The 12472-nt window shown below is 31.0% G+C and overlaps 1 long non-coding RNA gene across 3 annotated transcripts; it reads left to right on the top strand.

Annotated features, from left to right (window-relative positions):
* The first annotated feature begins 5439 nt into the window (after positions 1-5439).
* Positions 5440-9415, top strand: LOC107619304 (uncharacterized). Of its 3 annotated transcripts, none has more exons than XR_001615615.3 (8): positions 5440-5646; positions 6542-6597; positions 6695-6781; positions 7031-7336; positions 7428-7741; positions 8418-8495; positions 8605-8970; positions 9053-9415. It is a non-coding gene; the product is annotated as an uncharacterized LOC107619304 (long non-coding RNA). The 3 variants fall into 3 exon arrangements; XR_001615616.3 differs by having other exon boundaries at positions 5460-5646; positions 7031-7296; XR_001615618.3 differs by having other exon boundaries at positions 5476-5646; positions 7031-7288.
* Positions 9416-12472: the final 3057 nt, after the last annotated feature.

Here is a 12472-nt window from a genome sequence, read left to right as displayed (position 1 = left end):
TAAAGCAACAAATTTTCAATATTTTTGTAAAGTTTGGAATTGAAGCAAAATTTGTGGATCTTCTTGAATTTTGACTCTAAGTATCACTACCATTACATCCTATATGTAAGTAATACCGTAATGGAAAAAAAAAGATGTAGTAGAAAAAAAATAGTGGTATAACTTTGTTTAGGTTAACATACATAAATTTTAATTTTGAGCATATAACTTTGTTTAGGTTAATAAATATATACATTTCAATTTTGAGTATATATATATATATATTCCAGCAAAATCTAATAATGTAAGAAAAATGTTTTAGAATAGAAAAGAATAAGAGAGATTTTGAGAAGAATAAAAGGAGAGAGATAATTTTATTGAAAAAATTTTTAAGAAGAAAAGATACAATTACTAATTAATGTTTTGTTTGTCAATTACATTTCTATTAAAATTAATAGTATCAAAAAATATTTCAAATTTAATATTATGAAGAAAAAATAAAAAATTATATAAGGACTAATTTGACTAATTTTTAAAATTTGAGGGATGAAAATGACTTACGTCTGGACTTTCAAAGACTATTTTGACTATAAAAAACTTTTTTACATGTCAAGTGATGCCATGTGTCACTTAACGTGACACGTCATCATTTAACTGACGAAAGGACTAATTTGACTTATATTTTATCTTTTCAGGGACTAATTTAATTAAAAAATTATTCAGAGACAAAAATAAAAATCACGTGATCTTTTAAGAACGAATTTGAATATTAACCCTTGTTAAAGTGTTTTTTCACTTGCAACCATGTCCCTTCCAAAAATTTAGGATACGAACGGATTCTGAGATAGATTTGGAACATACTATAAAGAGGAGACATCCAATACCTTTTTCTATCTCTCTACTTTTTCTTGTTTTTTCATTTTTTTTTAATTTTAATTTAATTTAGTTTCTCTTACATATTCGCCAATAACGTCATATTGAAAGAATTAGTTGTCTAATGGGTCTGCAAGATTCAAAATTTGACTTCAATTGAACTCATGTTTACCATACATTACAATTTTCATACCAGTTCTTAATTATTTAATTTTGTTGCCCACATTAGAGGTACTATCAGATAAAATTGATACAAGCATCAAAATCGCGCATACATTAGAAATTAGTGATCTTTTTTATTTTTTTTTATTTTTTTATTTTTTTATTATTTTTTTTTTCGCAGAAGATAATATTTCATCTTTAAAAGGGATGAGAAGAAGTTAGGTTGATTCCCGAAACATGCCAACAAATTTTATTCCAGCTAGTAAATCTAACTCTGCACAAATAAAAAATCTCTTTTGCTTGAATACATCTAGTATCATAGTGCAAGAGTAGATGTATTCTAAGGGAGTTAAGCTTTAAAGTAGTTCTTAAAATTACACTCAAGTCTTAAAGTGGTTCCTAAAGTTAATAATTACCTAATTTCATCCTTAAACTTGCACTTCGGGACTCATACTAGTCCCTAAAATATTTTTCGTTCATTGAGACACTAAAACGATGTTTTATATTCATAAAAAAATAAAAAACCTGGACCTCCCCCTCCGTTCCTCTTTTCCTTCCTCTTTTTCTTCTTTTCCTCATATTCTTTGTGTTCCTTGACTTCTCATCATCACTTTTCCACCGCCAACGAGCCACTGCCAGCGGACACCTCCCTCTCCGCCGGCAACGTCGCGGACCACCGGCGCAACCCACTGGACCATTGAAGCCAGCGCCTTTTCTCCACAACCTCGCTGCTGGCTACCACCACCCGAGCGCCGCCGTCGAACCCAGACTACTGCGACGTCTCCCTCTGTTGTTCCTTCCCAAGCCGCCAGCTGTCAGCCGCTAGCAACCCCAGAGACCACCCCATGACCCCTTCTTCTTCCCTCCTCTTCCTATTCTTCTTCTCCTTGTTTTTCTCCTCCTCTTCGCGCAAGACTAGCCACCGCTTCCACCACCCTATGCCGCTGGCCTGCTTCTTCCCTTCGACCTCATCATCACTTACAGAGCATCACCCTGCGCCGCTGGCCTGCCCCTTTTTGTCTCCTCTTCCTATTCTTCTTCTCCTTGATTTTCTCCTCTCCTTGTTTTATCTTTTTCTTTGTGTGTTTGATGAAGAAAGCAAGAAGTTCAAGAAGCGAAAAGTGGTTTTAAGAGGTAAAAGATGCATACTTTGGTGAAAAGAAAGAAAAAGCTGAGACGGGCATTGGTGGGTGGCCAGAGAGAGATGTCGAAGATGAGAGGAAAAGGATAGTGAGCGTTGGGGAAAGGGAAGGGGAAGGGGAAGGGGAAGGGGAAGGGGAGGGGGATGCTCTTATATATATATAATACAAAACGACGCTGTTTTAGTGTAACGGAAAATGTTTTAGAGACTAGTATGAGTTCTGGAGTGCAAGTTCGAGGATGAAATTGGGTAACTATTAACTTCAGGGACCACTTTAAAACTCGAGTGCAACTTCAGAGACCACTTTTAGACTTTAAATCATTCTAAGGTAGTTGAAAATCACTCCAAATATGTTGGTCTTCTTACTTTTGTAGGGTCTAGGATTAGGAAGAATAGTTTAAAAATTTTAATTAATTTTTAAGTAGTTGGATAATTTTGTCTATAGGGCTTATGACGTCAGTTTCGGTTTTTAGTAGTTTTGTGAGCATTTTAAACATCTATAAGTAAAAATCACGATTTTTAATTTTGGTGTTGGATTTTCAATGGTGTTTTTAAATAATGTGTTTTTTTATGTGAAGAGCATAAATTTGAGGGTCAGATTTATAACTTTTAATTTTTTTTACCTTGCAAATGTTTTTTTTTTTTTAAACATACAAATCCAACCCTCAAATTTATATTTTAGTATTAAAAAAATTTTAAATATGCAAATCGGATCCTCCTATTTGTTTTACGATAGAAAAAAATTATTCTAACACAAATTCGATGATCCAATTTGTGAACATAGGAAATCTGACTTTTAAATTTTTCTACCAATTTTATTATTCTTTAAATTTGAGGGTCCGATTTATTAATTATTTAAAATTAAAAAACAAATTATATAAAAAAATACACCAATTAATCATTATTATGAATTACACATAATTTTTTTTCATATCTACAAAATTAGCCTAAAAATCACGCACAACTTTTTCTATAAATTTTAACTTTTGTTAATTTAAAATAAAGCAAAGTTTTAAACTAAAAAAAGTGATATTTGAACAAAATAGTTTTGTTTGGGTTTGTGGAATAAACAAATTAAAGACACATATTAACCGCATTGTATTTTACTAAGTTGTACGAAAAAGAAAAAATAATGTGTAGTTGAGAGGTGACTTTGCATATTTGGACAAAAAATTTAGTGAAAAGAGAAATAATGTAAATGTAGTTAAGAGGTGATTTTCTTTATATATATACTAACAAATATAGGTTTGCATTGTTGAATAAACAAAGTTATTGTTATTCATGTTTTCTTCTCCCATTTAATTTGTAGTAAGATTTATTATTCTTAGTTTTTATTTTTTTTTTATAAATTACCATTTCTATCAACAAATATTTAAGATGCTAATAAATTTTATTGCCAAAAAATAAAACTAATTTTATACTAATAAAAAATGAGTTTCTCTTTACATATTCAAACTAAAAAACATTACAAATTTTAAAATTTTTCTGTAACCTCATTCAAATTCTAATTCTACTCGGTCACCAATTTTAAATTCACCACTGCTACAACTAATTTCTCTCTCTCAAGTAGGATTAGAAGTGAGTCAAGCCAATTTATTATGAACCAGTTCGAACTTGACTTGTTAATAGTTCGATAAGTTGAGCTCGTGAGCTTATGGGCCGAGCTTGAGCCTATAATTGAACTCATAAATTAAATGAGACAAACTTAAAACTTGAATAAGCTTAACTCATTAGCTCGTAAATTGGCTCGATTATATATATATATATATATCTTATATACATTTAGTTTATACTTTTTAATATTATATATATACATATAAATACTAAAATAGTAATATATAATTTTACATATATTAATGTTTTTATTTAGAATTTTATAATTATTTTTTATATGATTTTGATATAAGACATAAATAAAAAATTCATAATTAATAGATACACAACGTACAAAATTAATATTTTTTAATATATATATATATATATATAAAAGTTATATATAATTTATTGATATAAAATTATAGATTATGTTCATGTTATTTAAGCTAACTCGTGAACTCGAGTTAATTCATGAGCTTTCGGTGAACCAAACTTTAACTTAAGAAATAGGCTCGATTATTAATAAGTTGAGCCGTAAGCCAAGCTTAATTTTTGTGAACCGAACTTGAGCTTACTCTAGCTCAACTCAACTCGACTCACTTCCAACTTTACTCTTCGGCTCTTCGTATCTCTCTCTCTCTCCACCACCAGGAGAAACATTTCAAAGGCAAAACAACAAGAAGATGCTACATTGTCAAATTTAATATTAGCAACGAAACAAACATTTCAAATATTAGCGTTGTTTCCATACACTCTCCCTCCAATTGCCATTTTTCATATTTCAAATGATAGTCTTTCCCATTCAAACCCAAATACACTTATATCACAAGAATGAATAGTTCCAACTACCAAGTGAATTATCTGTTAATTTTGTCGTGCTGAACTCTAAACTAAACATATTTCTTAATGGATAAAAATGTTGTGGGAAAAGGAAATAATAATTAGACCTGAATGAATCATCGGAACAAATGGATTAGTTGAATGTATTGGTCAATTGAATGTCAAATGAGTTTGTTGAATGTATGGTGGAGCCGGCTGGCGGTGATGGCGACGACAACGACGGTGGTAATAGTTGATTGAGAATTGAGAACACACTACTAAAATTTAGACATTTGCTAACACTTTTTATGTAACATTTTTTAAAATGTTAGCTATACTAATAAAATTACACCTTTAGCAACATTTATTCATAAATGTTAGAAAAGATATTTTTTAAAAAAAACAAAAAAAAAATCAGATAGAAATGTCACCAAATATACCAAGGGGGTGATGATTCTCTTTTTTTTTTTTTCGGTCACATTTCACGGGTCTAAAATAGAGCCACTTTCATCACACTTCGTGCATGTTTGGGCGCCATTATTTTGTTAAAAAAAGATCTTTTTTCAATGAAAAAAGATCTTTTTTTATTTTTTAACGTGTTTGGCAAATTTTTAGTAGTAAAAGTAAAAGCACTAGTAAAATAAAAAAAAAGATCTTTTTTGAGAAGCTGTAATTTACATCTTTTTTTAAAAGATCTTTTTTCTTAAAAAAAAGATGTTTTTCATGTAATAAATAAACAAAAAAGTACTTTTATATTGTTATACCCAAACATAATTGATTGATAAAAAGACCTTTTTACATGAGATATCCAAACATAAAATTACTTTTACTTCTCTATAAGATCTTTTAAAAAAAGATAACTCGAAAAAAGATCTTTTCTTAGAAGCTCACCCAAACAAGCCCTTCGTTCACTCTCCACTTCTTACCGATCGAATTTCCGTTCTCTTCTCAATCAAGTTTATCCCAATCATTAACCTCAATCGGATCATATTCTTCTTCTCGGTCAAGGCTTTATGGTCTCAGCGTGAATCATTCTCTAAATTCCAATTCTTCTTCTCGATTTCAATCCGATTTTGGTAAGGATTTTCTCTTTTTTTTAATTCATTCGATTCAATCTGATTTTAATTTTTCATCCCTTGCTGATTTTGATTGAGATCTGAATCTTTCAATCCTTATAGTTCATATTCAATTTTCTGCACTTGTTTCTCTCTGTTTTTTTTCTTTCTTAGAATTTGTTTTTGTGCTTAACCTAATGTGATTGTTGCAACTGTGGCTTGCAAGCCTAAATGTTCTAATCTCAAGCTAGATTGTTCCATCATAAGTATTCTCCTTATTTGACATTTGGTTATTTTTTAGGAAAAGCCTGATCTCGTTCCATCCTTGCTAACACGGTCTTTTGTTTAATTGAGGAAGCAAAAAAAGAGATAGATTCATATTCCAAATCTGGTTTAATTGAGAAAGCAAAAAAAGAGATAGATTCATATGCAGATTTAATCAGTATGCATGTTATACTTTTTTTTACCATACATGTTACACTTATACCTATTGGTCATTCCTATAAATTCATTTGCAATTAAGTTGAATAGAACTTGCTGAGATATATTCCTAAATGATGTGAATTCATTGAATTTCTGTTATATATTAAAATAAGGAAATTCTAATAATAAAAGAGACTAATGATTATGAATAACAAAGAATTTATTTTATGGCATAAAAAGTGCAAATGTGTTTTGGATTATTCTTGCTTTATTTAAAGAGTATGAGTTGAATTTGTGTTATCAAACTCAATTGAGGGATTAGTGAGATTTGAACTTGAGGCATTTCTCTTAGTGGGATTTTGTTGGGGCAGAACCACTTTCTTTTAAAAACACTTCCCTCTTCCATTGTAGGTAATGTTCATTGAGTTTCAGCTTATACAAATTCAGGTCTTGTAAATCATGCTTGCTTGAGACTAATGATTATGCACAACAGGTTAAATGGCATTCCATAGTGCAGTTGATGTGCACACTGTTGCTCATTTATTCAATGTAAGAAAGATTTCACTTTGGATTCTCAATCACAACAAAACTATAGACCTAATATATTTGAAATAAACTAATGTTTTTTACATTTATGAAATTACAGGAATGAGTTATTACAGCTCTTAGGGAAAAAACAATCATTCTAGTGACTCATCAAGTGAAGTTTCTCTCAGAAGTTGATAAAATCCTGGTAAAGTATCTCAATTTTGTTGAGATTTCAAGCGTGAGTCATTTAATCTCATATTGGTTAAGTTTGACTTAAGTGAATGATATAAATTTGAAACAAAGCATAGGTTATTCATTTTAATGTTTTGGGTCAAGATGTAGCATTTTTGTTAAACTCTTTAGCTTTCTCTTGACCACTTGATACAATTTTAGTGTTATATTCCATTACATATTAGAGACTAATTCATGTCAAATGTCACAAAACATGTTCTAGGTGATGGAGCGAGGGAAAATTACCCAGTCAGGTAGTTATGATGATATCCTAACAGTTGGGACAGCATTCGAACAACTTATGGGGTGACCACTTGTTAAGCAAGCACTTCTGATTCCGAGACTCTACCAGGAAGTGGTGGTTCAAATGCTAACAACCAATGGCGTGATTTCTTCAAGCTTCTCAAGAAAGGCTCACAGATGCCATTTCAACCATTTCACCCTCTTAAGAAGAATGTTCCTAAGTTAACTAGAAGGAAGAGTAAGAGGGTTAGAGATGATCTCATTCCTTCTTATAGTAACTATTATGGTATCTTGGGATTTCTTATATCATGTTCATATTCTGTATCAATACTTGAGCTTCATAGTTGACTAACTAAATTAGGAAAAACCTTTCACAGTCAACTGGGGCATACAAAGTTGCATCAAGACTGGCACGTGCAACACCACCACCACCACCGAATCGGTGCCCCTGGCCTCCAGAACCTCCGACCGCTCTCTGTTGTGGCCGCTACTCTCTTCGTTTCTTAACTCTATTTCTACAGCTGCGATCACTATGCCAAACACAACAATCAGAACAAGAATCAACGCCGAACAGAGGATTTTGCTCCGAATGTAATTGCAGTGCTTGAGAGGATGCTCTCCATGCTATCCCTGATGACTGCTGCTGCACAACGTAGTTATATGATGTATTTGAAGAAACTATTTGAACAAGGTAATCTTCCACATTTCACTTACTTTACTATATATATTAGTTAGTTTAAAAGATACAGTTATTCCCTATTAGCAAGATTATAACCTTTTCTTTTCAAAAAATAAAAGTATTACATCTAAATATCTAACTACACTATTGCTGTATTTCATGCGTTTTATATATATATATATATGTTTGAATAATTGAATAAGGATAATGTGTGTTGAATAAAATTAATAAGATTATCTAAAACTAAATGCTGTGACTCCTTCACTTGTTGAACTCTTTGCTATATGTGTGTTGAACTCTTTGCTTTTATTTCTTACCGCTATTGAGGTTCCATTCCTTGCTATATGCTTTTAATTCTAATAATTAAGTTTTTTGGTGTAAAATCAACCGATAGTCAATTATTTTTCATGTTTCTCATACCTTTTCATTATGTATTGTTATTCTTATTCATGCCAACTGTGCTTTAAGAATCTACACAATATTTAATCAATTGAAATCAACATGACTAGTAAAGTAAACATAGACATGATTTTAGGAATTGAGCTGGAAATATATGATCCTTATCCCTTTGCTCCTCATTACAGCTTAATAGGCTAATTAGGCACATTTTTTCTTCTATTGCTCAAGAATTTACTTTGACAGTTTATTTCATGATTTTTTTCTTACAAAGCACAATATACCTCTTCAGGAAAATTTGGAGCTTTCTTTGCATCAATACCCTTACCTATTTTTGCAGCTGCACACTGCATTCTATTTGGTCTTGTAGGTGAGTATAAGCTACAACCGTTTAATTCATTTCACCTTCGATTTCATTGGAGCCTATCTATGCTTCAATCGTCTATCTTTTAATGACAATTGCTCTTTGCATGTTTCAGCTTATGTGGGGCTATCATTTCTGCAGTTCACTAACATGAACTCATTGAGGAACATCCAAACATTGTAGTAACTATTATAAGAGAAGTAATTCTTTGTTGTTAAGTGCTTTTTCAGGTGTTACTTGCATCAAATGTGAGAACCCGATGGACAAAGAACTAAAGATAATGGTGAATGATTCCAGTAGTGAAGTTACTCATCGTCATTAGGATGGAGCATTTGTTAAAGGAGAAGCCATGTACTTGATTTTTGATGATTTGAAAGTGCTTCAAAGCTCTCCTAGAATCTTTATGAAGGAACTTGTCCAGCTTGGCTACAAAGATTTCAACAATTTGACAGAAATTTATCAAAATATTGGTCTGAAGGAGGTAACTTTGTTTTCTTTTTTTTTATAACTACCTGACTTTATTGGCTCTTGCAGTTTATGATTGTTTCTCAAATTATTTTTAGGCATTGCTTAACAAGTGGTCACATTGATCCTATCTATGTCTGAGATTGTCGCATAAAGTCAGTGACTCAACATCTTCTATGTCACATAAAGCTCTGCACATGAAAATGGGTCTGCATAGAGGGAAGCAAGTTCTGTTCTTGTCGAATCTTCAAGTTTTCATTAATTTTTTTTTATCGTTTTATTTTGTGAATTGTATGTTGATATTGAATGAGGAGTGAACCAAGACGTGTTTGATAAATACATTTTTCTAGGATTAGTATAAGAACTAAGTCTTTTATGTACTATGTATCACTTTTTCTTTTCTTTTTTATATGGAATGTTCATTGAGTTTAAGTGCTATAAGTATTTTTTTTCTTTTCTCATTTTATTTGCATCACGAAGCAAACTTGTACAATGGTTATTGATCAATGAAAGAGGTTATAAAAATTTTATTTTGTGAATTTAATGAAATATTTCATGTTGTAGTAATTAATTTTAGTATATATTGTGTATAATATAAAATAAAAAATAGTATAATATAACTAAAAAATGTTACTAAAGATCTTTTGTAATATTTTTTAAGTGTTACAAAAAAATATTTATGGTAATATTTTTTTAAGTGTTACAAAAAATATCTATGGTAATATTTTTTTAAATGTTACATAAAATATCTATTGTAACATTTTTTAAGTGTTACAAAAAATATCTATAGTAATATTTTTTTAAGTGTTACAAAATATATCTATTGTAACATTTCTTTATGTGTTATCAAAAATGGTCTATTGTAACATTTCTCATAATATTACTATAAAAGATCTATTGCAACATTTTTATTAAATGTTATTAAATCTTTAGAAAAATGTTAATAAAATTCTTTAGTAACATAGGGTATATTTAACATTTGTTAAAATGTTACTAATATACATAAGTAACATTTTAATATGATTTGGTAACATTTTTTAAATGTTAGTAAAAGTCAAATATGTAGTAGTGACATATAATACAATTAGAGTTGGAGTTAGGTTAAAGAATAATTTAAAATTTTTTATAATTTTTTAGGATTCAGATAATTTTATCAAAAAAATTCATTTTTTATGAATATAAAATTAATTTTGTATTTTTATAGATGGATTTACTAATATTATAAATATTTACATAATAGTTTATCTTTCTTAAAATAAGTAAAATGAATGACCAAAAGAGATAGAATCATTTAAAGTAAAATAAATTAAAGTTTGAACATAGTCACTTGGCTCAAAAAAACCAAGGGAAGAAATAATAGAAAAGCTATTCTACCTCAGATTCAAAGACGACTATTAAATATATTTCAAATCACTACCATCTCCCAATACTTTTCAAACTTTCAGACTCATCATCAGTTAACTCTTCTCTCAAAATTTAGAAACACATGTTTCTGTCGTCCTACTCATCACCCTTTTTCATTGGCATTGTCAACATAGAGATATAGTTCTCATATGTCAACATATATAGGTTAACTAGGTTACCAAAAGAATACTTTAAACACGTACATGTGCTTAAGGGATAAGATTATAAAATATTTAGAATAAATTATCATTTGTATCAATGAAATATACAGATGCTGACAAATGTACCCATATAAGAATAAAACGACAATTGTAACTACAGAAGATGGTTTTTGTATGTGAAAAGTACTCGGACGTTGGTTCGCACTTGGTTTGTTAGGATACTTTTAGTACATATAAGTCATCTTCTGTGGTTATAATTGTCATTTTACTTTTATATAGATACATTTCTCAATATCTGTATCTTTTATGAGTACAAATAGTAATTTATTCAAAATATTTAATTTAAGAATTTTCATTAGTTGATGATAGGTGATAATACACGTGGATTTCACCTGTGACATGGACTAATCGATTCACAAAAGGGGTTTTTTGATGAATCACCATCCTCTTGGAATTGGACATTTCTTCATTGCAATGCGTTGCTTTTGGATAATATTTCTGCTTGCAATAATAAACATATTAGATAATATGGTAAATGATTTATCTCTTTTATTAGGGTGTGTGTGATTTTGTTAACATGATAGATATACAAAAGAGTTGGTTATTAATTTAGTGTTCAAAAGATTTAAGCGTCGATAAAATTTTTTTTAAAAGATGTTATCAACAATAAAATTTTAAATGATTTAAAGATGTGACAAAAATAATTAATAAATATTATACGAAAAAATTACGAAAATATATTGTTTACAATTCGATTTTACTAGAATACAACTTTTAAAGATTATATACGCAAATGCAACTTTCATATTATTATAGAAATCACGACAGGGACTCAGCAGATTAGGAACACATGTAAGCTGCTAGAGGGGTATAGTGGTTTACGTTTAAACACAATAAAAAAGAAACTGCGGCACCCCTCCGGAGGTTTCTTTACGAACACCAAAAATACATAAACCGCGAGAGGGATATAGCGGTTTATGCTTGCACAAAAACGCCTATAAATACCAAGCACGAGGGAGTGGTGTGATGGTAGATGGTCATTTTCACAAATTTACAAATGGATAGTGAGGAGAATTTTTGGTTCTAGTCCATTGCTATGGAAAAATTCAAAAAAGCAAAAGGCACGGTGTTAAGTTCACTGATAGAGAACCGGTGAGTATTTTTATCCGGTCAACAAATACGTTGTTAGAGCTAAAGACGAGTATATTGCAAAAGGCGGGGTTGTGTGGGACCAAGTGGGTGAAGAAGTTGTTCTACAAAATTTCGATTGCGGTTGCGTTAACTGGTGTGAAGTATGAAACATTTGTGATTGGGTCAGACGAAGACATGCAGGTTTTATTTCATTGTTAGCGAAATTTTCCGGAAGTGAGATACACGAGCTGTATGCCAAGTTGGAAGATGACATCGACAGTTCTGGGGCATCAGCGCCAAATCCTCAGTCGACGACGGTGGGGGTGCTTCTACCTCGATGCCTATGGTTGCACCTGGTTGTCTGTTGGCTGATCCTCTATCTATTGCAGTTGGAATAGCTAGGTCACCCCGTATTATTCCGGGTATTTTAGGTGACGGTGAACCGGATCAGGTTGAAAATACGATTCAAGAGGATGATTCGGACGAAGAGTAAGCTCAAATCGTGGGGGATAGTGATAAGGATACTCCGATGAACCCACCTACACATCAGGGGTTATTGATGAGGGAAAAACGATTCCACACAAACTCACCGGCAAGTGTACCGGGTCGCATCAAGTAGTAATAACTCACAGGAATGAGGTCGATCCCACAGGGATTGATGGATCAAGCAACTTTAGTGTGGTGATTAGTCTAGTTAAGCTAACAGTGGTGAATTGAGTGAAATTGAGCTAACAAAATGTAAATTGCAATGAATTTAAAGTGTAGAATGTAAATTGACAAAATCTTAAAGAGCAAGAAACGTAAATTGCAGCAAATGTAAAG

Source organism: Arachis ipaensis, chromosome B9 (genome assembly GCF_059453495.1).
Source record: "Arachis ipaensis isolate K30076 ecotype BB chromosome B9, ASM5945349v1, whole genome shotgun sequence".
NCBI classification, from domain to species: domain Eukaryota; kingdom Viridiplantae; phylum Streptophyta; class Magnoliopsida; order Fabales; family Fabaceae; genus Arachis; species Arachis ipaensis.
Note: the sequence above shows the minus strand (reverse complement) of the source record. Positions and strands in the feature narration are given on the sequence as shown.